This window comes from Poromitra crassiceps (genome assembly GCF_964638095.1).
Source record: "Poromitra crassiceps genome assembly, chromosome: 22".
NCBI classification, from domain to species: domain Eukaryota; kingdom Metazoa; phylum Chordata; class Actinopteri; order Beryciformes; family Melamphaidae; genus Poromitra; species Poromitra crassiceps.
This window is the reverse complement of record NC_139647.1, coordinates 2,255,945-2,278,444: the sequence shown is the minus strand read 5'-3', so window position 1 is coordinate 2,278,444 and position 22,500 is coordinate 2,255,945. Positions and strand designations below refer to the sequence as shown.

General features: G+C 44.1%; 1 protein-coding gene and 1 pseudogene across 2 annotated transcripts in view; both read right to left on the bottom strand.

The window, feature by feature from the left end:
• The window catches only part of hpse2 (heparanase 2), a gene marked incomplete at its 3' end in the record, with an annotated part of 95,712 nt that overhangs the window by 62,948 nt on the left and 10,264 nt on the right, over positions 1 to 22,500 (bottom strand). The window lies entirely within an intron of this gene.
• On the bottom strand, positions 19,162 to 20,979 carry LOC310796496 (polyadenylate-binding protein 1A pseudogene; annotated as a pseudogene). The gene has a single exon. The product of its transcript is annotated as a polyadenylate-binding protein 1A pseudogene (transcript).

The window sequence follows — 22,500 nt, the reverse complement described above, 5'->3', positions numbered from 1 at the left end:
AAACTGTCCTCAACATCCTGGAGACAATGATGATGACAGTGGATCAGCTCTTACTGAAAACTCATTCAACATTTATACTCAACACGCACCGCACCACACACATCAACTCCTCCATCACACACATCAACTCCTCCATCACACACATCAACTCCTCCATCACACACATCAACTCCTCCATCACACACACATCAACTCCTCCATCACACACATCAACTCCTCCATCACACACACATCAACTCCTCCATCACACACATCAACTCCTCCATCACACACACATCAACTCCTCCATCACACACACATCAACTCCTCCATCACACACATCAACTCCTCCATCACACACATCAACTCCTCCATCACACACATCAACTCCTTCATCACACACACATCAACTCCTCCATCATGGCTTCAAGACAAACGTTGAATACCGTTCGTTCCTCTCCCCTTCATCTGACCAGCTCCAGCGGCTGGTCCGTAGCCGCAGCAGCTAGCAGCTCTCTGCCTTCTGCTTCTCATTGCAGCAGATCCCTATATTAAGCAGATGGTCTGTGGCCACAGAGAGAGACACTGTGACTGGAAGAAGAGCATCTCTACTGTGACGGACGTCTCCGATGAAACTATCGCATGCATTTTGATCGCTCATCCATGCCGGTCAAAGCCGGACCACGCATACTGTTGTGGTCGCTGTATCGGAGGCTATTAAATGCGGTGCTATGCTATGTGCACATGGCGTATCGGCCACTCATCCTAATGTTAACTTGACACTGCATGTTAGGGGTTGGACAGAGGGAGAAATGTGGTTCTAATATTGTCAGTCTCAGTCTGGGCTAGCATGTTGCACAGAACCCAAACGCCGCCATGTTTACACGCGCGCGGACACACACACACACACACACACACACACACACACACACACACACACACACACACACACACACACACACACACACACACACACACACACACACACACACTCTTCTTTCGTACAGGGTGGCTCGACTCCAACAAAACCATTCAGGTCAAACCACTTTTGTGTTTTGGAAGAATGCAAGATATGTGGTGGGCACCTGTTTTCAATTCAGTTTGTTGTATGTGTACAGTATGTGTATGTGTGTGTATGTGTCTATGTGTGTGTATGTGTGTATGTGTATGTATGTGTGTGTGTGTGTGTGTGTGTGTGTGCGTGTGCGTGCGAGTGTGTGCGGACATTAAGAGTGTGAGAGAGCGATGACCTCAACCTGTGAATTTGCTGTGACTAGGCGTGTGTGTGGCCCCCTCCTGTGCGCCCGCTGTAAGGACAGGCAGCGCGCGAGGGAGCGGAGTGCTATGTTAACATCTCTGTGTACACATTGCACTGGATGTAAAGTGTATCCACTTTCTATTCTCCTGTGTGTGTGTGTGTGCGTGTGTGTGTGTGTGTGTGTGTGTGTGTGTGTGTGTGTGTGTGTGTGTGTGTGTGTGTGACAGTGTTGGGCAAGTTACTTTCAAAATGTAATATACTACATATTACTAGTTACTTTCATTTGAAAGTAATAAGTTACTTTACAATATTACTTTCTGTGTCGAGTAACTCATTACTTATTACACTACTTTTGCATTACTTTTACCAAAACAACAGCAGCAGCAGAATGACATCGCTGCCCCGGCCGGAACCATCCCGAAAAATAATTTCAACCACCTTGAAGTCAGTGTAAACAATCCAAAATTCTAAATGTTATTCTTTTCCTTTGTTATTGTCATCTATAGTGGTTATTTGCATAAAAACAAACAGTTTGATTAGGAAATGATTGTATCTTTTTTTAAATATGTGCTTTGATTTAATCAAATGTAACTACATTTGTAACTTGAGTTACTTGATAAAGTAACTGGTGTAATATTACTGAAATCCTATAAGTAATAAGTTATATTACTGAGTTACTGCTAAAAGTAATATATTACATGTAATATGTTACTTTTGTAATGAGTTACCCCCAACACTGGTGTGTGTGTGAGAGAGCGAGAGGAGGGGACAGAGAGAGAGGCGGAGGGAGAGACAGAGCTGTTCACATAGCTACATGCTATACTATAGTATATAGACATAAAGTCAAAGACAAAGAAGTGGACAGAATAACGCCAATTGCTTGTTGCTGCTGCCTGTGGGCCCAATAAGTGAAAGCACTTGTCGGGGGAGCCGAGTGTGAGGGAAATGTCTCTGTGGTGTGTGAGTGGTTTTCACATCTGTTTGGCAATAGATGCTGTCTATCAAGTCCTAACGGAAAAAGCACAAAAGCCTTTTTACAGTATACCCTCACCGTTTTTGTTTTGTTTTACAGTGTAACCTCGCTGTGTTAAAGGAACAAGGTGTGTGGAGGAGGAGGAGAGAAACATCATGTCTGTTGTGTTTGTTTGCGTTGCGGAGCGGCCTACAAATCACAAGCCAACACCGCCGAAAAGAAAGCACTTTTGACAGCTGTTTCCACAGACCCAAGCCTGCTCAGTTCACTTTGTGTGACCTCATTACAGGAAAGAGATGTGCAACGTCTTGGCCAGCTTTTACGCGCAGGGTATACAGAGAGCAGGGTATACAGAGGGTCACTCAATCAAATACAAGCAGGGTATACAGAGAGCAGGGTATACAGAGGGCGCATTTTTTGCACGGACACGCCGACTTAGGAGGTTTTCGGCAGGTCTGAGTCTGTTGGAGTCAATGGGAAAAGTCCAACGTGATCTCAGAATATGACAGATCCCTTAGCCGCCATATTCATTTAAGTCAATATTTGGCCCATTCTCCGAAGCCACATATATTCAGAATATTCTGACACTGAAATGGCATTTTTCAGACAGACAGATCAGGAGAAAATTAAACTTGTTCAAGACCTGTCTCTATCTCAGCAACACACTCTCGCGAGATTTGGCAACAGGAACTCATGTTAGCAGGGCGCGATTAGCTAAAGCTAAATGTGAAGTTCGTTAATGTAGTAGCTAAATCTGTGGCTAGAAAAATTCATTTTTTAATGGAATATCTTAGTTTCAACTGTATTGAGCTAACAAGGGGCAGCTTTGTGTTTATATGTGTGGTTTGTGTGGAGTTTGAGAATTCACGATCTCTATTTCAAGTTAGCTTGCTAGGTCAGCACTAACCCTGCGTCACCAGGCACAGTCCTCTCACAACACGTCAGGGGAGAGGTCAGGTGACCACGTGACCATTTAGGAGACTTGCAGCTACCATTTGTTAGAATTGGCGGAGCCTGCGGTGACCCATCTAGACAGTAATAGAAGATCTATGACTAGATTAATGGTTAGTTAAAGCAGAACTTCACCGAAAAACAATGCTGGTTTATTCTGCACATAAGCTCACACATATCCAAAGCGTTTTGCTGTCCTTCATTTAGTTTGACAGTTATTGAGAGTTGATTTGAGTCAAGTTGTGGACCAATGATGTCATTTGTGCACGAATGACTTCACTGGTCCACAATTTAACTCAAATAAACTCTCAAAAACTGTCAAACTAAAAGTCTGGAAAACGGTTAATATGTTAATTTACTGAATTTAGTTAATGGTTAATAAGTATTAACTAGCCCTTAGGTAATGTTTATTAACTCTAGCTCTAACCAGAGTTATAACCATGAACTAACCCTAAACTATTACATAATGCTGAAATAGTTAACTGTTAATTAAGAGTGTAGTGACCCTTATACAGTACAGTACTGCATTTTGTAGGCTTTATCCAGAAATCACCGCCATTTGGTTCTTCAGTGGAAAAGTCTATGGGGTTTTAGAATGGGGATTTCACTTAAATGCATAAAATAAGGTCTGTGGTTAACAAAAGTTTATGGGAACGTGAACCTGTGTTCTGCATGATAATCTTCACAAACGTGAATCACTTTTATGCCTTTTGAAGCGTTTTGTAAAAATCGCGTTTAAAAAAAATGCATTTACGTTCCAAAAGTCATAAAAGTTATTCCATGTTTGTGAAGAGTTAGAGTATCATGCAGAACCCAGATTTTCGTTCTCATAAACTTTTGTTAACCACAGACCTTATTTTATGCATTTAAGCGAAACCCCCCATGTTAAATCCCATAGACTTTTCCACTGAAGAACCCGGAAGTATACTTCGGGACTCATTCCTGCAGCTCTCTGTTGTGTTACCTTATCCAGTAGCCTATATACAACGTTATTAAATATATACAGATAAGACCTTCAAACCCCCTAAAAGGAATTTGTGTGAGTCTGCAACTGTAGATATGTGTTAGAAAAACAGCCTCAAGTTCAGTTTGAACACTTTTTTCAGCTGTTCTGTGGAGCAGCTCAGTTCTTTACTGCCGAAAAAACAACACAAAAGAAATAATCTGATTACAGTGTCAGGATACAATGTAGCATCTCCAGCTCTCAGAGGCCTCAGAAGAGAGCGCTGCGAGCCACGCCTGACATCTTTACGGCCAGAAATTAGTAACACTGTCACCACCAAAGAGCTGGCCGTAAAGCTCCCAGCGCTTATCTGCTGAGCCATCTCCTCACACACCTCTGCTGATGCGGTCGTTGAGCACTGATTGCTCTGTAATTGCACAGAAACGAGACTCCTCGGGGCAGATAGAGTGAAACAAGAGGGACATTTAGCCCAGGGGTCCTCCTGCCCCCGCACCATCAAAGAGTTTGTGCTTAAAGGATCAGTTCAGCCAAAAATTTAAATTCAGTCATTATCTGCTCACCACCCCCCATGCCCACCCCCATGCCGATGGAAAGCCAGGTGAAGTTTCTCAGTGCACAAAACAGTCCTGGAGCTTACAGAAAAACAGCAAAGAGAGGCAAAGTGGAACGTCACTTCCTGCTTCAGCACTGTACCAGGGATTTTCATCCGCCATTTATTTTCCCATAGAGATTTCATAAAATGCGTTTAAAATAGTTGTACTTCGTAGAACCAAACGGTTCAGCTAACGCTATAATCGGGAGAGACCATAGAACATTTCACTCGGACCAAAACTTAAAAAAACAAAATTGAAAAAATATTTTCTTTAAACCTGCATTTTTTTAAACATTTTGGTCCCAGTGAAATGTAATGCGATCTCTCCTGTTTCTAAATATATCTGTACCGTTTGGCTTGAACCAGTAAAACTATTTTTATACACATTTTACGAAATGTCTATGGGAAAATAAATGGCGGATGAAAATCTCTGGTACAGTGCTGAAGCAGGACGTAGGCGGTCGCTTTGCCTCTCTATTGCAGCATTCTCCGAAGAATCCATAGTGCTCGTCAGGTGTAATCCAAGTCTCCCAAAGCCCCTCTCGTCGAAAAAGGGCCTTTCTGTGTGGAGTTTGCATGTTCTCCCCGTGGGGTTCCTCCATACAACATCGCTGTACACAAGAAAGCTGCCCACTGCTCCTGGCCTGCCCCCCGGGAGGAAGGACAAGCCTGGATGGGATAAATGCAGAGACAATATCTCACCGGCCACCGGCGTCAGCATGAGTGTGTGTGTGTGTGGCTGACCCGGCCGCATGCGTGTGTTGCGTTTGTCGTGTGACAAATAAAGACGGGTTTGAAAGACGTCATTGAATTGTTCACTGTAGCCGCTGAGCTCAACGTTCACGTTAGTGCGCAGCCCGTCTGAAGTGGGTGCACGCGCTCAATGAGAACTCGCAATCTCTCCATACCTCCGTGTTCACACTGCTACTGTACCCAGAAGCTAGCATCAAGCTAGCATCACACACACAAAACCAGAGAGAGCTCTGCTGAAGTCGCAGGCACCTAGTGAGCATCTAGTGTTACATTTTCTGTCTTTGATCCGTTACCTGACCGTTGTAGCTTGCTTCAATACCAACTTCACCCAACTTTCCATCAGCATAGGGGTGAGTAGATAATGAGTCAAATCTTTATTTTAATTTTATTTATTCCTTTAAAAACAATGCCTGCAGCTGCTCTTCCAAATAAAACACCTGCGTAACCAGCAAACACAGCACAAACTAGAGGGCACTTGGTATAGGGTGCGTATACCTCCACCAACCTTTCTACAAAGTGTGGAAGCTAGGTGCCTTTTCGTGTTCGGCCACACCCATTGCCACGCCCCATTTTGGTCAGTGGGCATGGAAGTTTAATCAGTTCTTCCTTGGCCCAGGACCAATCTTTCTACAAAGTGTTGTAGGTTTTATGTCAATCCGTTTGGAAGTCAGGTGCCTTTTTGTGATTGGACACGCCCGTTGCCACGCCTTTTGGCCATGGGTGTGGAAAGTTCTAATTTGGCCCATGAACTACTTTACTACCAGGTTCTGTGCAAATCGCTTCAGAACTTTTTGAGATATCCTGCCGACAAACAAACAGACCGACAGACAAACAGGGGGCCAAAACATTACCTGCGGGCCAAGGTAAGGTAGGTAATAATGACCTATTAAACCCACAGATGAGATGTGAACGCATGCGTACTCCTCCACACAGCAGCGAGTGCTATACTCATCCACACATCCAGGGGGTGCTATAGGCAACTCACTGCACAACATCAAATAATCCCTCTTTTAACACCTCGGAATTCGTCATGGTCAAAAGAAATCACGCGAGTGTCAAGCTAAGAGCAAACATTACATTTGTTTCGGGGCATGTCGAACATCTGCTACATTCCCGGCTCTAGAGGCAGATCTTTGATCCCGGGCCGTGTGATGGATGAGGGTTATGAAGACCAGATCCCAAAGCAGGACACCAAAGCAAACACACGGACCAGACTCCCTTTCACAATAATCACCATAATCACAGCAATCATCTCCCACTCTCAAACCATATTCACACACATTACTTACACTAAAGCTAAACTGCAGGTTCTCCCTCCGACTGAATGAGCAGAGCCAGAGTTAGAGGATCATCATCGGCTTGCATTCCATATATATGTTTTTAGTGGTAATTCTACGAGATCGGATGCTGTTAAAGTGGGAAGTTGTTTAAAAACTGAAACCTATAGTTATGAAATACGGTAACCTAATTACTGTATGTGCAGTTGACATTGGAGTTTGATTCTCTGATATACAAACAATAGCACAATTTTGCCACTGAATGTGAGACAACAAGAGATAAATAATGTTTACCATTTAATCAATCAGGGAAGCCATCGGTTAAACAATCCCCCCCCCTCTAGCCTCTGGGGGCAGCAGCCTCGTTTCAATGTGGTGCAACAGAAACTCAAGAGGCGCGGTCGGCAGCAGAAGAAAATCTCTTTCCGCTCCCTGCAAGCTCTGCCATTGTCTCCAACCGACCGGCTCCGCCCATTAATGCATTTCTTTTCCACTCGCTGCGTGTCGCTCTCAAATCCGTCCGTCGCTATGAAACAACAATAACAACTCTAGCTCGTTGCTAGTAGTATACGCTGTATATACACTGTATATATAGTATACGCTGAACATTGTAAGTTTTGACTACACACCGGTCACGTTCACTTCATTTTGATCGGATAAAGCACAGCATGCGTGCGATCGCTGTTGCACTTCTTTTGACGGAGCCTGCCGACAGATTTTCGATGCAAGTCGAAAGTCTGTCTGGAGAGATTACCATTTAATGAGTATCCATAAAATATCCACTAAAATATCATGAAACATCCGCTGTCAAGTATCTTTGTACTCTTAGTATGAATTGCATATTTTTAATTACCGTGATGCCACATAACGAATCCCCCACACAAAGCTTGTGCTGACAATTTGGAACGAACCAATGTGAATAGAACCAGAGAGCAATTTTCAAGCCTTTAGTTTGGTCAAAGAATAAAATAACTGATACGCATTATGACTCATATGTTTTGTTATGACAAAAGTGAAAGAAAGACTCGGTGCTATAGAGTCTATAGTATAGAGTCTATAGTATAGAGTCTAGGAAAGCATGCAGAAGAAACAGCCACAGCACTCGTCCAAGATGTTGGCAGACGTGAGGCCAGACACTGCAGGAGGCACCTGCCTCGGCCAGTCCCAAAATCCAAGAGGTCTTAAGTTTGAAGTCCCATTGGGTTCATGTAGCAAGCCGTTATGACAAAGCTGGGAATTAACCCGCTGCTGTGATGGATATTTCTGCCAGATGTTTCTGGACAAAGGGGGTTGGGGGGATTTTTCCCAAACATTCACCTCGACAAATCTCAGAGTCTCGTGTTTGCGCTCCTGCTGGTTTTACCCCCAGCCACAAGTGCCTGTCTCAGTCTGTCACGCACCTGGAGGGTCACAGCGTTTAACACGGGAATCTCACTTTGCTTCCTGTTCCCTTAAGACCTAAGACCAACCTCCCTCCTCTGGATTTCCCAGCATTGAATAAAAAATTTTTTTTTCCACAACCCAGTATAGACCCTTTTCACGGCAGCCATTTTGTGTCTCAAAGGCGGGATAAACACAGGTGTAGCAAAACCTTAATTAGGGTTTCCAACTTCCGGTCCATTTAAGGTGTTCCAGTGCTGAGGCCCTAATTAGTGAGTTGGGTGCACCTGTGTTTACCCTGCCTTTTAGACACAAAATGGCGGCTGTGAAAAGGGTCTCTTGTTGAAAGTTGGAGACTTGCTCAGCATAACTGGAGATGATTTGCGCTCTACTGAGTGCCTTCTAGTCTAGTCTTGTTATATTTCGATTAACTAGTCTAAACTTTTTAAATAATTGCCCCAAATCACTGGCACCTTTGTTGATAACCTCATAAAAGTACTGTGATTTGTTACGTCTTTACTGCAGACTGTATACTTTTTTTTTCATGTTATTATTATTATTATTACTATTATTTGATGAAAACACAACTCAAACAATGTAACCCACTCCCACTGTGCAAGACATTACTATGGCAATTACAGTGTGGTTCTTCAAATGTCCTCCCACAGGACAACAGGCGACACTATTCCCACTGTTATTAACTTTAGCTTCCACGTCTCAAGACTTTAGCCAACCATAATCCACACTGAGGAAATAATTGCCAACAGTCTGACCCCTGATTCAAATTCAACAGAGCAGATCAAAGGAATATGTCATAGTTTAAATTAATAAACATTTTCTTATTATTTATTTTATGATCCATCTTTTATGATGATTCTGTACTTGTTTACATTCTACAGAATTCTGGACCCATCTGTACTGCGGTTGGAACAGTGAAAGCCCCATTTCCATATCTCATACAGCCTCACGATGTTTGTGGTGAGATGATGCATCACATCACTTTGGCCAGGAAGGCACCATGCATATTTACACAGTGTCAGTTTATATAGCTTTTCCTTTCTGATGACGAGCTAGTGCTCAAAACACTGCATCTTAGGTCTGTCTGATGACGAGCTAGTGCTCAAAACACTGCATCTTAGGTCTGTCTGATGACGAGCTAGTGCTCAAAACACTGCATCTTAGGTCTGTCTGATGACGAGCTAGTGCTCAAAACACTGCATCTTAGGTCTGTCTGATGACGAGCTAGTGCTCAAAACACTGCGTCTTAGGTCTGTCTGATGACAAGCTAGTGCTCAAAACACTGCATCTTAGGTCTGTCTGATGACGAGCTAGTGGTCAAAACACTGCATCTTAGGTCTGTCTGATGACGAGCTAGTGCTCAAAACACTGCATCTTAGGTCTTTCTGATGACGAGCTAGTGCTCAAAACACTGCGTCTTAGGTCTGTCTGATGACGAGCTAGTGCTCAAAACACTGCGTCTTAGGTCTGTCTGATGACAAGCTAGTGCTCAAAACACTGCATCTTAGGTCTGTCTGATGACGAGCTAGTGCTCAAAACACTGCATCTTAGGTCTGTCTGATGACGAGCTAGTGCTCAAAACACTGCATCTTAATGTAGGTCTGTCTGATGATGAGCTAGTGCTCAAAACACTGCATCTTAGGTCTGTCTGATGACGAGCTAGTGCTCAAAACACTGCATCTTAGGTCTGTCTGATGACGAGCTAGTGCTCAAAACACTGCATCTTAGGTCTGTCTGATGACAAGCTAGTGCTCAAAACACTGCATCTTAGGTCTTTCTGATGACGAGCTAGTGCTCAAAACACTGCATCTTAGGTCTTTCTGATGACGAGCTAGTGGTCAAAACACTGCATCTTAGGTCATCATAAACAACCTGATTGGAACAAAATGAGTTAGCGGAGTAGCAGAGTGCGGGAAACAAGTCCATTCACGAGCAAAACATACATGCACTTGTAATATTTTTATAAGGTATAGGTACATAAGCAGCAGAAAATTAACAATTCAGCCTATAGGACGAATCAGCGTGACGTCACTGCCACCCAAAAATGCGTAACCCCGCGGCAGTTAACTAGTATGAGTTGTGCCAAAAAATATATATATCTCAAAAAGTATACATCATCACATCGCTTAAATTTTGACATTCTGAGTGAGAGCAGAATTAGCTCAAGAGTTTGATGTATAATATATGCATGTCGTGTTAAAGTTGTGTGAACTGTCGCAGTTTTTAAAATGTAAACAGGGTCAGCCGGCTAGAGTCAGAAGCTCAAACTCAGGCTCCATAGGGTTCCATTGCCGTTGCCACCCAGTGACGCGTTTTGTTTACCAAAATGCTGCTCGGCTGATCCCTCGTATAGGTCTGCAATAGGTTAGATAGCAACTAAAACATCCTGCTGTAAGCCCATTTATTTGTTTCATTTATTTATCATTTCAAATGTTTTCAGGTAAGTATAGAGATTGTTGTCATTATCTGGTGAGAGTTAAGCTATCAATCATTTTCCTTCATAGTTATTGAGATTACATCCTGAGATTTCTGAAATCCTCAGGTCCTGAGGATTTCACAAATCTCTCGTGTGTTGGCAAATCGATAGCAAGAGAGGTTATAGGAGAGGAAAAGGCACAAAGTGTCACATAAAATCTTGAATATGTTTGTAGTTTACCAAAGACAAATAAAGGTGTAACTTCAGTGTCTGCAGTTGCTAGAGCTGGTGCAGGTGTTGGAGGATGTGGATGTGTTGTTTTGGTAGAGAACTTTGTTTAGATATTGGCGCTAACTCAAAGTCGGCACAGCAGCAGCTACACATCAGAAGAGAAGAAAAAAATGTCACTTGGTAAAGTTCTAACCAAAACAGAAGACATATGACTTCTTCAACGGTACCTGCGACATTATTGTCAGCAGTATTGAAGCTATTGTAGATGACAGCAGTTCTTCTGAACTTGGCTTTGTTCTCCAGCTCTCTTCTGGACCAGGCTGATTCTGAAGCTAACGGAGCTCACCAGGCAGGGAGGGAGTGAGCCGTGTTGGCCCAGGCTAACGGAGCTCACCAGGCAGGGAGTGAGCCGTGTTGGCCCAGGCTAGTAGCTGTGCGAGTGGGGCATGCTGGCTGCGTCAGACCGCTGGTTTCCTGGACCGGGCCAGAGCCAGTCAGCCAAACATCTGCTCCTGGTTAGAGGTGTCGGCTCCTGCCAGTCACAGCAGAGGTTCAAAACCTCAGGGAAAGCTTTCACTTGGCCTCCTCTTGCCTGGGCCACTGAAGGTAGTCCCCTCCACTCCCTGAGGGGATGCACGTCTCAGGGAAATACCACCGAAAATTCAATTCCTCTTTTCCTTTCCGTGCTTCACTTCTCTGACCCAGGCAAACTTCATTACACACTTATGAACTCATCAGATTCCTTCAATAACACATAGCGCTGACAGACCCAAGACACAAGTCCTTTCAGAATCAAACTATCTACTATCTATCATCTATCTATCTATCTATCTATCTATCTATCTATCTATCTATCTATCTATCTATCTATCACATTCATTCATTCATTATGCAAAGATAAACTTGAATTCAAAACAGAGCCTGGTCAATGTTAGCTGATGCAAATCAAATATTAACTTAAATGGCAATTGCATATGGAATTAATATCACAGTTCAGTAGTATATATATCAAATCATCTCAGTTGTCTTGTGCTGCCTATAAAAAGGCTGTAAAAGAAAATACATATTTTTTTGCTTTGTTATCTGATGACTGTACATCATCGCAGGCTGCAGCATCGAAATAAATCTCAGAACAAAGTCCCAGTGCGCCAATTACTGGATACGCAGGCCAATTAACAACAAGAGAAACAAAGACAGACTTTGGTGGCAAAAGAAAACAATTTGCTCACACGTCTAACATTAAGCCTCAATTGCTGCTCTAATGAGCCAATCAACTGAGCCAACCCTAAACTCTGTTCCATGTGTCCATCCAGGCTTCTGGCACATTCTTTGGATTGATAAAGATACAGCATTGATACAGCACATCGCAATATATATTATATCGATACTGTACACAGATGACAAGTATTAATCTTTTAAAATCGCCAAAATATTGTATCACAATACTCAGCATATCATAAAAATTTTAAAATAATAATATTGTGTTGTGACTTAAGTATTGTGATAATATCGTATTGTGGGGTCTCCGGTGAGTCCCATGCCTATCTAGAATGTAGATAAGATGCATCAGATGAAAGGTTTAATGAGCCAGAAGGTGAGCAAGTTCATAGAATCGATGACCGTGAAGCCTAAAAGCAAGAAGATTGTGATTTCATCACTGATTCCATCACTGATTTCATCACTGATTGCCAAAGTTCAGATCTTCCATCAAGTCATTTAGGACTGAGGAAAGTGTGTTGACAGTAGGGGGGTCAAAATGACTCGTATAATCGATGCATCACGTTGCAGACGTGTGAATCGAATCGGATCGAATCGTTGACAGATGAATCGTTGAATCGTTTATGTTTAAATTTCTGTTGACATTCATTAAAGCACTTTCTAAGTAAAAAAAAGGGACTTGATATTTATCTGACTGCTTGTATTAATTGATGAAAAGGTAGCCATGTGCAGTAATAATACAGAAAATTGAGGATTTGATACTTGGAGCTGCAATACAAATGAATGGTAATCGAATCGTGAGGCCAGTGAAGATTCACAGCCCTACTTGACAGTGATCTAAACTACCGTAATGTAGCAACACTTCACATTATGAGTGGCCGTTTTTATTTAAATTTATTGATGGGTGTTATTTATAGTTTATTCTTTCATCCATATGATTTCTTCCGCAATTTTAATTTCTGTTTTTAACAAGCAACAGCCAGATGCTTGTAGAGCTATTCAGTTGCTATCTCTGTCTCTCTCTCTCACACACACGCGCGCACGCACACGCACGCACACACACACACACACACACACACACACACACACACACACACACACACACACACACTCTCTCTCTCACACACACACACACACACACACACACACACACACACAGTGTAATTAGGAAGTAGCTTCTTCACGTCTCCCTCATGTCCACATGAAAGCAGCGGGTCAGAGGTCAGGAGCAGCCAGGGGCGCTGCCTCCGGAGCAGGTAGGGCCTCGACCCTTCTACAAGGGTGGACACGTTTTCTCAATTATTATATATTTTTTTCCTTCTCGTGTAGAGGATGTGGTGGAAATCCTACTGTTTAATGCAACGGGTCACAACTTAATCATATATCTGAATATATTAATATCAATATTACAAGTGGAATGTACCAGGAACAACAATATAATTAATGAAATGTAGACATGTGCACTAAATTAATGATCAGAGTCAATATGCAACATAATCCATCGGCAACAAAATTTGAAAGCCAGCGGCTCGTGAAAGGTTTTTGGAAACCTCTATATATCAAAGATGTTTTCTTAACAGGACTGTACAGACATCATTTGCGCTATGAGGCCTTTGGGAAGTCACGTGTGAAACCACACGCTGACAGACTCACACAGCGATCCAACCTTGAAGGCACCGTCTCACTCCGCAGGTGTCAGACGGACCTTTGGGAGGGAACAGTGCTAAAACACCGGTGCTGGAACGTAAGAGAAAGAGCGAGCTTGGATTCAGAGAAGATCTGCGAAACCACACAGAAAGCCATCTCTGTGGGTCTTATATCTCTGTGGGTCTTATATAGGGGAACATGTACTGAGTTGGCTGTTTTATTCTTCTTTCTATACTTTCTTCAGCCCAGTTGGCAGAATTTAAATACACTTACATTGGCTTAGATAGAACCTCTCCATTATGAGAGTTTGCTGACATTCAGAAGATTACTTGAGCCAGAGCCTTAACATGCCTATTGGTATTTGTAGTCCCCTAACTTAACCAAGTTGCTATAGCCTAGTTGGCTATATTACAAATTTGCCTTATTCCCTAAAAACTATAATATAACCACATTTTTGCGTTTAATGTTGGAAAGGCAGTGCGCTTTTCAAATTAGCCGCTGCTGTGTTTCAAATTTACGTCGAGATTGTAGATGTAAAATGTATACATTTTATTGACATCTCAGAGGGTGATTGGTACTCCATGTGTGGAACACAACAGAAATCTACATACTCCAGGGGCTGGAGAGAATTTGGTTGGAAGAACATAATTCGTTATTTCATTACACCTCAAATCAAAAGCAAACGGATACGTGAACACCAATTATGCTGGAGAAAATGTGGCCAGGTGGATGCCAATCACTCTCATGTTTTCTGGGCATGTTTGAAAATTCAACCATTTTGGGAGAATATTACACAGATCATACAGAAGGTGTTGGGATACGACTTTCCAAGAGAACCACAGGTTGTGTATTTAGGGCTAATTGAAGAAAGTATCCCTCTGGATGACCTTTATTTTGTTTAAGATTATGACGCTGGCCGGGAAAAAAGCCATCACAAGGAGCTGGTTAAAGGAAGACCCCCCGGGGGGTAGAGATATGGAAGAGCATTGTGGAGGAGATCCACTCCATGGAAGAACTGACTTGTCGCCTGAGAACGAAGGCTAGAACCCACGACTACCGTTGGTTGAAGTGGGTAGTTTACTGGGCACAAAATGACTGAAGGCCCTAATTGAACCATCTAAGTAGGTCGAAGAAGAGGAGAGTTAACAGAGATCCCCCCCCTAGTGCGCTCTTGTTTATTTGTTTGTTTCATGTCTGTCCTTTAATGTTTAACACTGTTAGGTTTTCGAAGTTTGTTTTTGTTGTTATATTTGTCTGTTGTGTGAATTGTTTACGTATGTGTGTGGAAAAAAGGAAAATAAAGAGTATAAAAAAAAAAAAAAAAAATTATACATTTTAGGAACAACGTATTTTGTCCACATTTTGTTCCAGATTTACGTTGATTATCTACACATATCGCTGGTTTGCAGATATGTAAAACGTTTTATTCTGCCGATTATACCCGCCCCCCTCCCCCCCTTATTTCTTTCATAGCTCCGTTGGTGTCATTTCATTTCTCACTCACTCATCTCCTTCCCTCTCTCCTAAACGCATCTTTGTTCCCTTTCCCCCTTGTTTCTCATTTGGAGGCGGGAGGGAGCTGCTCTGTGGATCTCCGGCGCAGCAGGACACCGAGGAGTGATAGATGGCCTGTGACAAGGTCCAACCCAATCCAAGCAGATTCACGTGGCCAAAGCAGAAACATGCCAAACCCTGATGCGAGTTAAACATTTTTTTTTGGGGGGGGGGGTTTAATATATGGGGCTCCAGCAGAGGAGGACCCAGAGAGATTGATGTCCACCTGTGGAGCAGCGAGAAGACTAGCTGGCAGGCTGGACACGACAAGGCAGTTCCTCAGTGATGTAGGTGAATGTACACATCCAGGCAGTTCCTCAGTGATGTAGGTGAACGTACGTACACATCCAGCCAGGCGGGAAACCTCGATTTATTGTCTTTCAGCAGGAAAGCCGTTTTAAAATATTGATTGGAGGGTTGCAGGACGATATCGGCACGTCGTCGTGATCGGCGGCCGATAAATGCTTTCAAATGAAATATCGGCGTCGGCCCAAAACGAACATTTCTGCCGAGATGACAGGCCGATAAGATGACGCTTAAACGGCGCTAACGCTAACCCAGAAAGAGCATGATCCAAGCCTGTTTGAGTAGAACGAATCTTGTAGTTTTGTTTGGAAGAAATATAAAAACATAAAAACCACCAGAATGATGCGTTGAGTCAGACCTTTCTCCAGTGCTGGCACAGCGCTAATGTGGAGATAGGTCTGAATAAGCACACACACACACACACACACACACACACACACACACACACACACACACACACACACACACACACACACACACACACACACACACACACACACAAGGCAATCTCATAAATAACGCCTGACAGCCTGCGAGTCAAATTAAGGAAATAAAATGTGTCTCGCTGGTAATGAAGGAGGCATGTTTCCCCTCAGGATAACAACTTAATCTGGACCCATACCGAGCTGACACACACACACACACACACACACACACACACACACACACACACACACACGTATGCACACACACACGTATGCACACACACAGGTACTGGCATTCTGTACATGTCCATCTCAAGTAAAAGCTGGTGTAGACAAGAATACAGTGATTTGAAATTGGACACAAAACGTATGTTTTCGAGATTTTTGGGGGGGGGGTGGGAGGTGTAGGTTGGGGGTTATGCCAAACGAACACAGAAGCGGGAGGGGGGGGGGGGGATTGGGGGTTATGCCAAACGATCACAGGAGAGGAAGCAGTGCTTTCAAACATTTCCCATGCACCAGGCTATTAAAATGACATTGGTTTGCAGGTTGCTGGCACTTGTCTCAGGGCATATTGCAAACACATGTAATTACAAGCTATGTCCACTGGTGATTTAAACACTCAAGGTATTCCTCCGACCAACAAAAACTTGGATATTATGTTTTCTAGGCTATGCGCAGAGTAGAGGGGGGAAAAGGCAATGCAATCTCTTGGCAAGCTATATACAGTATATATATATATATATATATATATATATATACACATACCTTACGGATATCAGAAGTGGTAGTCCCTAGCATCATTATGGATATCAGAGAATCAAACCATATTACCGCTATATTCATTTTCCAGCTGACATGGCAACTGACCGCTGCAGTCAGTGCGAAACTTGGCAGGAGAGAATCTCACAAAAGTGCATCCAGTGGGTACCGACGTTAAAATCCATCAGATTTCATACCCCCGTTATGGGCTTTTATTTTGTGTTTTTTAATACAAAAGGAATTTAAACAACATGAGATCAGGATGAGAGTGGATAAAAGCCTGGGAGGAGTCATATAGCAGAACTAATAGGAAAGATCAAGCAGCATGTTTCCCACTATTGCAAGAAAATGTGTTTTGATTTTCAAATGAGTAAAAACAGAAAGTTAACTCTGACTATAGACAGCTGTGCTAACTTGTTTTGATGAAAACATTTTCGAGCCATTCACATATGTCCAGTAAATTCCCCTTTCGGTTGTGTTTCCAGATTTTCAAACTTCTGCCTTACGTTCCCATTAGTGGCTTAGCTTAGCCACTAAATGCATTTTGTCAACGACACGATTTATAACAAGACTGACATAAATAGCATTTGATCTATTATGCTATTGTGTGCCCCTTTACATTGTATGAGTATATCAAGCGTCTCAAGTCTTCTACGTTGCCATTCTTCTCATGTTTCTTTTGGTTTAGATGGAGCCCTGCAGATCTCACAGCGGGGCCTTCTGCCTGTGCCAGCGGGGGGAATGTTTGAGGTATTAAGAGTCTGATAGTCACCACACTGTTTAGGTATAGACCTAACAACTGATTAGACTTTGTAAACGTTTGTGCCACTTGATACTATGTGAGATCAGACTAAGAAAGAGAAGTTGTGTGAGAGAGAGAGAGGTAGAATGAGAGAGAGACATGTGTACTGTATGCCTGACCTCAGGCTGCATGCCATCTGCCTACAGATCAGCCACACCGCTGCTCATGAAGCCAACTTTTGACTCATCTAATGTTAAAGCGAGGTTGTCAGGATCTCGTGTAGGGACTGAAGACAGCTCTGGACTGAGGACAGCTCTGGACTGAGGACAGCTCTGGACTGAAGACAGCTCTGGACTGAGGACAGCTCTGGACTGAAGACAGCTCTGGACTGAGGACAGCTCTGGACTGAAGACAGCTCTGGACTGAGGACAGCTCTGGACTGAAGACAGCTCTGGACTGAGGACAGCTCTGGACTGAAGACAGCTCTGGACTGAGGACAGCTCTGGACTGAAGACAGCTCTGGACTGAAGACAGCTCTGGACTGAGGACAGCTCTGGACTGAAGACAGCTCTGGACTGAGGACAGCTCTGGACTGAGGACAGCTCTGGACTGAAGACAGCTCTGGACTGAAGACAGCTCTGGACTGAGGACAGCTCTGGACTGAAGACAGCTCTGGACTGAGGACAGCTCTGGACTGAGGACAGCTCTGGACTGAAGACAGCTCTGGACTGAGGACAGCTCTGGACTGAAGACAGCTCTGGACTGAAGACAGCTCTGGACGGAAGTTAGTTCATTTGGTCAAGTACAGACTCTAGGCTGCAGTCTCCTGCGCCGTTGTTGGCAACTCCAGCCTTCAGCCTGATACAATGACTTGAGCAATGACATTGACAATGACTACAATGACATTCTCTTGAGCAATTGTTCTCCTCCTAGCTGCAGTTTTTGCCAGGTTTGTCAGTCGCTGAACAGGAGGACACTGCTCTGGTGATGTTGGGACCGACTGCGATGAGGTGTCCATTTGTGGAGTATTGCTCCTGTTGTAACACTTCATCCCAGCTTTCTCTCCTTCCTTTCCTCTAGTTGGAGATCACAACCTGCCAACTGCTGGAGTCCAGATGTGTGAGGGTTCATCATCCACTTACTCTGGAGATGATGGGCCACTTGTCCTCTCTCCCTACTTACAGTATACTCCAGCCTCAGCGAGGAAGAATTCACATCACTGATGACATCACTGATGACATCCTATCCGTTATCCGTTCCTGACTGACTGACTGAATGACTCACCCCAAAAAGCCTTCTCTTGACCACATGCTTGCGCACCCATATTGCTGTTGCAGGTTCAGTCGTGAGCAAGAGTCGTCATTTATTATTTTTATTCGAGAATTTATTACAGCCAGTAGTTTACGATACAAATGACTTTTCAAAATGCTCAGCTATCTAGTCTACACAGTTGATATTCTGAGCACTGACAGTAAAATGACATAAAACAGACGAATGCATTCATCAAATGTATCATTCCATTTTCTAGATTTTTAGATTTTTTAAACAGTGTTGCTTTTTATGATCACAAGGTCTCGTCAAACCATCCCTAGACGTGGTCTTTAAGAAATACATCATTTTTGCAATGTTTTCAGTTTTAGGTTTTTCAATGTTTACATTTTTTCTTCTTAAATCTTTTTCCATCGTTGAAGCAGGATTCAAAATGCTCAGTCTTCTTAGGCACTAGGAACCCCAGCAGGGGTGGTCAAAGCAGCCTGCTTTGCCAGGTGGGCCTGAAGCACAGCGACGGCCTCATCCACCTTGGAGCGCAGTGACTCGGGCGACTCCAACATGTGGAGCAGATCTGAGTTGTCCATCTCCAGCAGCATACCGGTGATCTTGCCCGCACGGCTGTGATGCATGACCTGGATCAGGGGGAACAGACGCCCACCCAGCATCTGCTTCTGTTCCTGAGGAGCGGCGGCAGCCAGCATGGAGGCGGTCAGGGGCTCCTCTCCTTGGACGTCCACATCAGCCTGCTGCGTGGTGACCTGGGGCTGTGAAGCCATGTGCTGCGGGGGGTTGCGCACACCAGGGGCATATTTGTACTTGGGCATGGAACGCACTGTGCCAGTTGTGGCTGGAGCATCGGCAGGGCGCCTGCCGGTCGGCATACTCTGGGAAGCCAACATCAGCGGCTTGGGGGTGGATGGGCGCACGGCATTGGGCATGTCCTGCAAGTGTTGTGGTTGCACACCCTGAGTAGCCCAGCAGGGGCTGGGGCCAAGCTGGGCCAGCTGGTTGGGTGAGTAGTATGCAGCACAGTTCTGGGCCTGGATAGCAGCCATGAAGTAGCCAGAGGGTATGGCAGGATTGGGCATAGCGCGGAGAGTGGCCATCCTCTGCGTGTACTGCTTGGTTAGGTGGGCCTGGCGCTCTTCCTTGCGCTGGGCTAGGGCTACATACAGTGGCTTGGTAGCAACAATGCAGCCGTTCATCTTGATCACAGCCTTGGTGGCCTCCTCTGGGGCAGAGAAGCAGACAAAGCCAAAACCTTTGCTGCAGCCACCCTCCATCATCACCTTAGCGCTAGTTATGGTTCCGAATGGAGAGAATTCTTTGCGGAGACGCTCGTCATCCAAGCCGTCTTCCAGGTTTTTCACGTACAAATTGACACCCTGGTATTTGGTCACGCGGTCCTGTTTCATTTGCTCAAACTCACGCTTGAGTTCATTCTGGCGTTCTCCCTTCTTCTGCGCGCGGGCCACGTATACCTGCCTGCCATTTAGCACTTTACCGTTCACGTCGTCCACAGCCTTCTGTGCATCCTCGTGCCTCTCGAAGCTGACGAAGCCGAATCCCTTGGATTTGCCACTGTCATCAGTCATAACTCGGATACTGAGGGCAGGCCCGTATTTCCCAAACATCTCCTTCAACTTCTCGTCATCCATATCCTCCCCAAAGTTCTTGATGTAAATGTTGGTGAACTCTTTGGCACGGGCACCAAGCTCGGCCTCTCTTTCTTTCCGCGATTTGAAGTGTCCAACAAATACTTTTCTGTCATTGAGCAACATGCCGTTCATTTTCTCAATGGCGCGTTCGGCGGCCTCGTGGGTCTCAAAGTGCACAAAGCCGTGATCCTTTGAGCCCTTTTCGTCACAAGCCAGCTTGCAGGAGAGGATGTTTCCAAAGACGGAGAAGGTGTCGTAGAGGGCCTTGTTGTCAATGGACTTATCAATGTTCTTGATGAAGACGTTGCCCACTCCGCTCTTCCGCAGCGAGGGGTCACGTTGGGACCACATGATGCGGAGGGCTCTGCCTTTGATCACATCGAAGTTCATGGTGTCAAGAGAGCGCTCAGCATCAGCAGGCTGCTGGAAGTTGACGTAGGCATAGCCGAGGGAACGGTGGGTGATCGCGTCCCTGCACACTCGAATGGAGAGAATGGGCCCAGCCGGGCTGAATTTCTCATAGAGCACGGCCTCGGTGACGTCCTGGTGCAGGTCTCCCACATAGAGGGAGGCCATGGGGTAGCTGGCCGTGCTGGGATTCATGTCGGACGGCACGAGGAAGGAGATATGGTGAGATGTGAAATAGCTTGATATCACGTTGGCTACTATCGGACTATAACCGCCTTCGGTATGGAATGACAAATTTTCTTTCTTTTTCTTTTTTTTCTCTTCACGTTGGTTGGTTTGCTCAAATCCTGCTTCACTGATTTTTCTTGATGCAATAGAGTCGTCCAATTTATAACCTGAGCAGGGAAGGATTTATGACATCACTGATGATGTCACAATGTCTGACATCACTGATGATGTCACAATGTCTATGACATCACTGATGATTTCACAATGTCTATAACCTCACTGATGATGTCACAATGTTTATGATGTCACAGGATGGTGGATGTTCATTTGAAAGTCATGAACTCGTGTTTACGAGTTAAGCTAGCGAACGGCTAACTACGTTAATGCGGAAAATCCAAAGGCATAATTACAGAGGGGAAAAGATGAGACTAATGGAATATCAACATGTTCTTCATACATATAAAATGACTATGAAAAACTGTATCATCATCATCATGATATTAAATGGTATGAACACAGTGCCCTTTTCATTAACTAGGCTCGCCCGAACTATAGCCTTTCATCAGTGACATCATCACTGAACCATATGCCTTGTGTGTGTGTGTGTGTGTGTGTGTGTGTGTGAGTGAATTTATGACATCACTGATTATGTCACAAAGCCTATGTATGACATCACTGATGACATCAGTCACTGAACTATAGCCTTAATTCACTGATGATGTCATTTATGACATCACTGATGTGGGACAGAGAGAGAAACAGACAGAGCCCTAGCTCCCATTTATATACGGATGATGATGATGATGATGATGATGATGAAAGCAAAGCTATTCTGGAGACTGTCTACTCTACAGTGTCTTGTTGAAAGTGTTTTGACCTTTGACATGTGTACATGGTACTGTATGGGAATCTAGGAGCTAAGAGCAGAAATAGACTGTCCCGAATTACAAACATGGCGAGTAAAATGATTGGGAAAGAGCAGAAAGGACTGGGATGTATCTATAAAACACGGGTGGCACGAAAAGCCAGACAAATTGTGTCTGATCCTGTACATCCCCTTTTTAATGAGTTCACAAGACTGCCCTCAGGAAGACGCTGCAGAGCTCCTGCAGCAACCAAGAACATCTACAAGAAATCCTTCATACCAAACGCAATAAATCTGCTGAATTCATAAACATCATCCACATTAGAACCATGTCCGTTATTGCTGCCTGTACTGTGCATCTTGTTCTCTGTTGTATTATGTATTCTGTTGTTTGCTGTGTTGTGTACTGTGTGTATTCTGTTGTTTGCTGTGTTGTGTACTGTGTGTATTCTGTTGTTTGCTGTGTTGTGTATTGTGTGTATTCTGTTGTTTGCTGTGTTGTGTACTGTGTGTATTCTGTTGTTTGCTGTGTTTTGTCTACTGTGTGTATTCTGGTGTTTGTTGCATGTGTTGTGACTTTCATGTGTGCAAGCAAACCTGTGAAGCCAAAGACAATTTTCCAC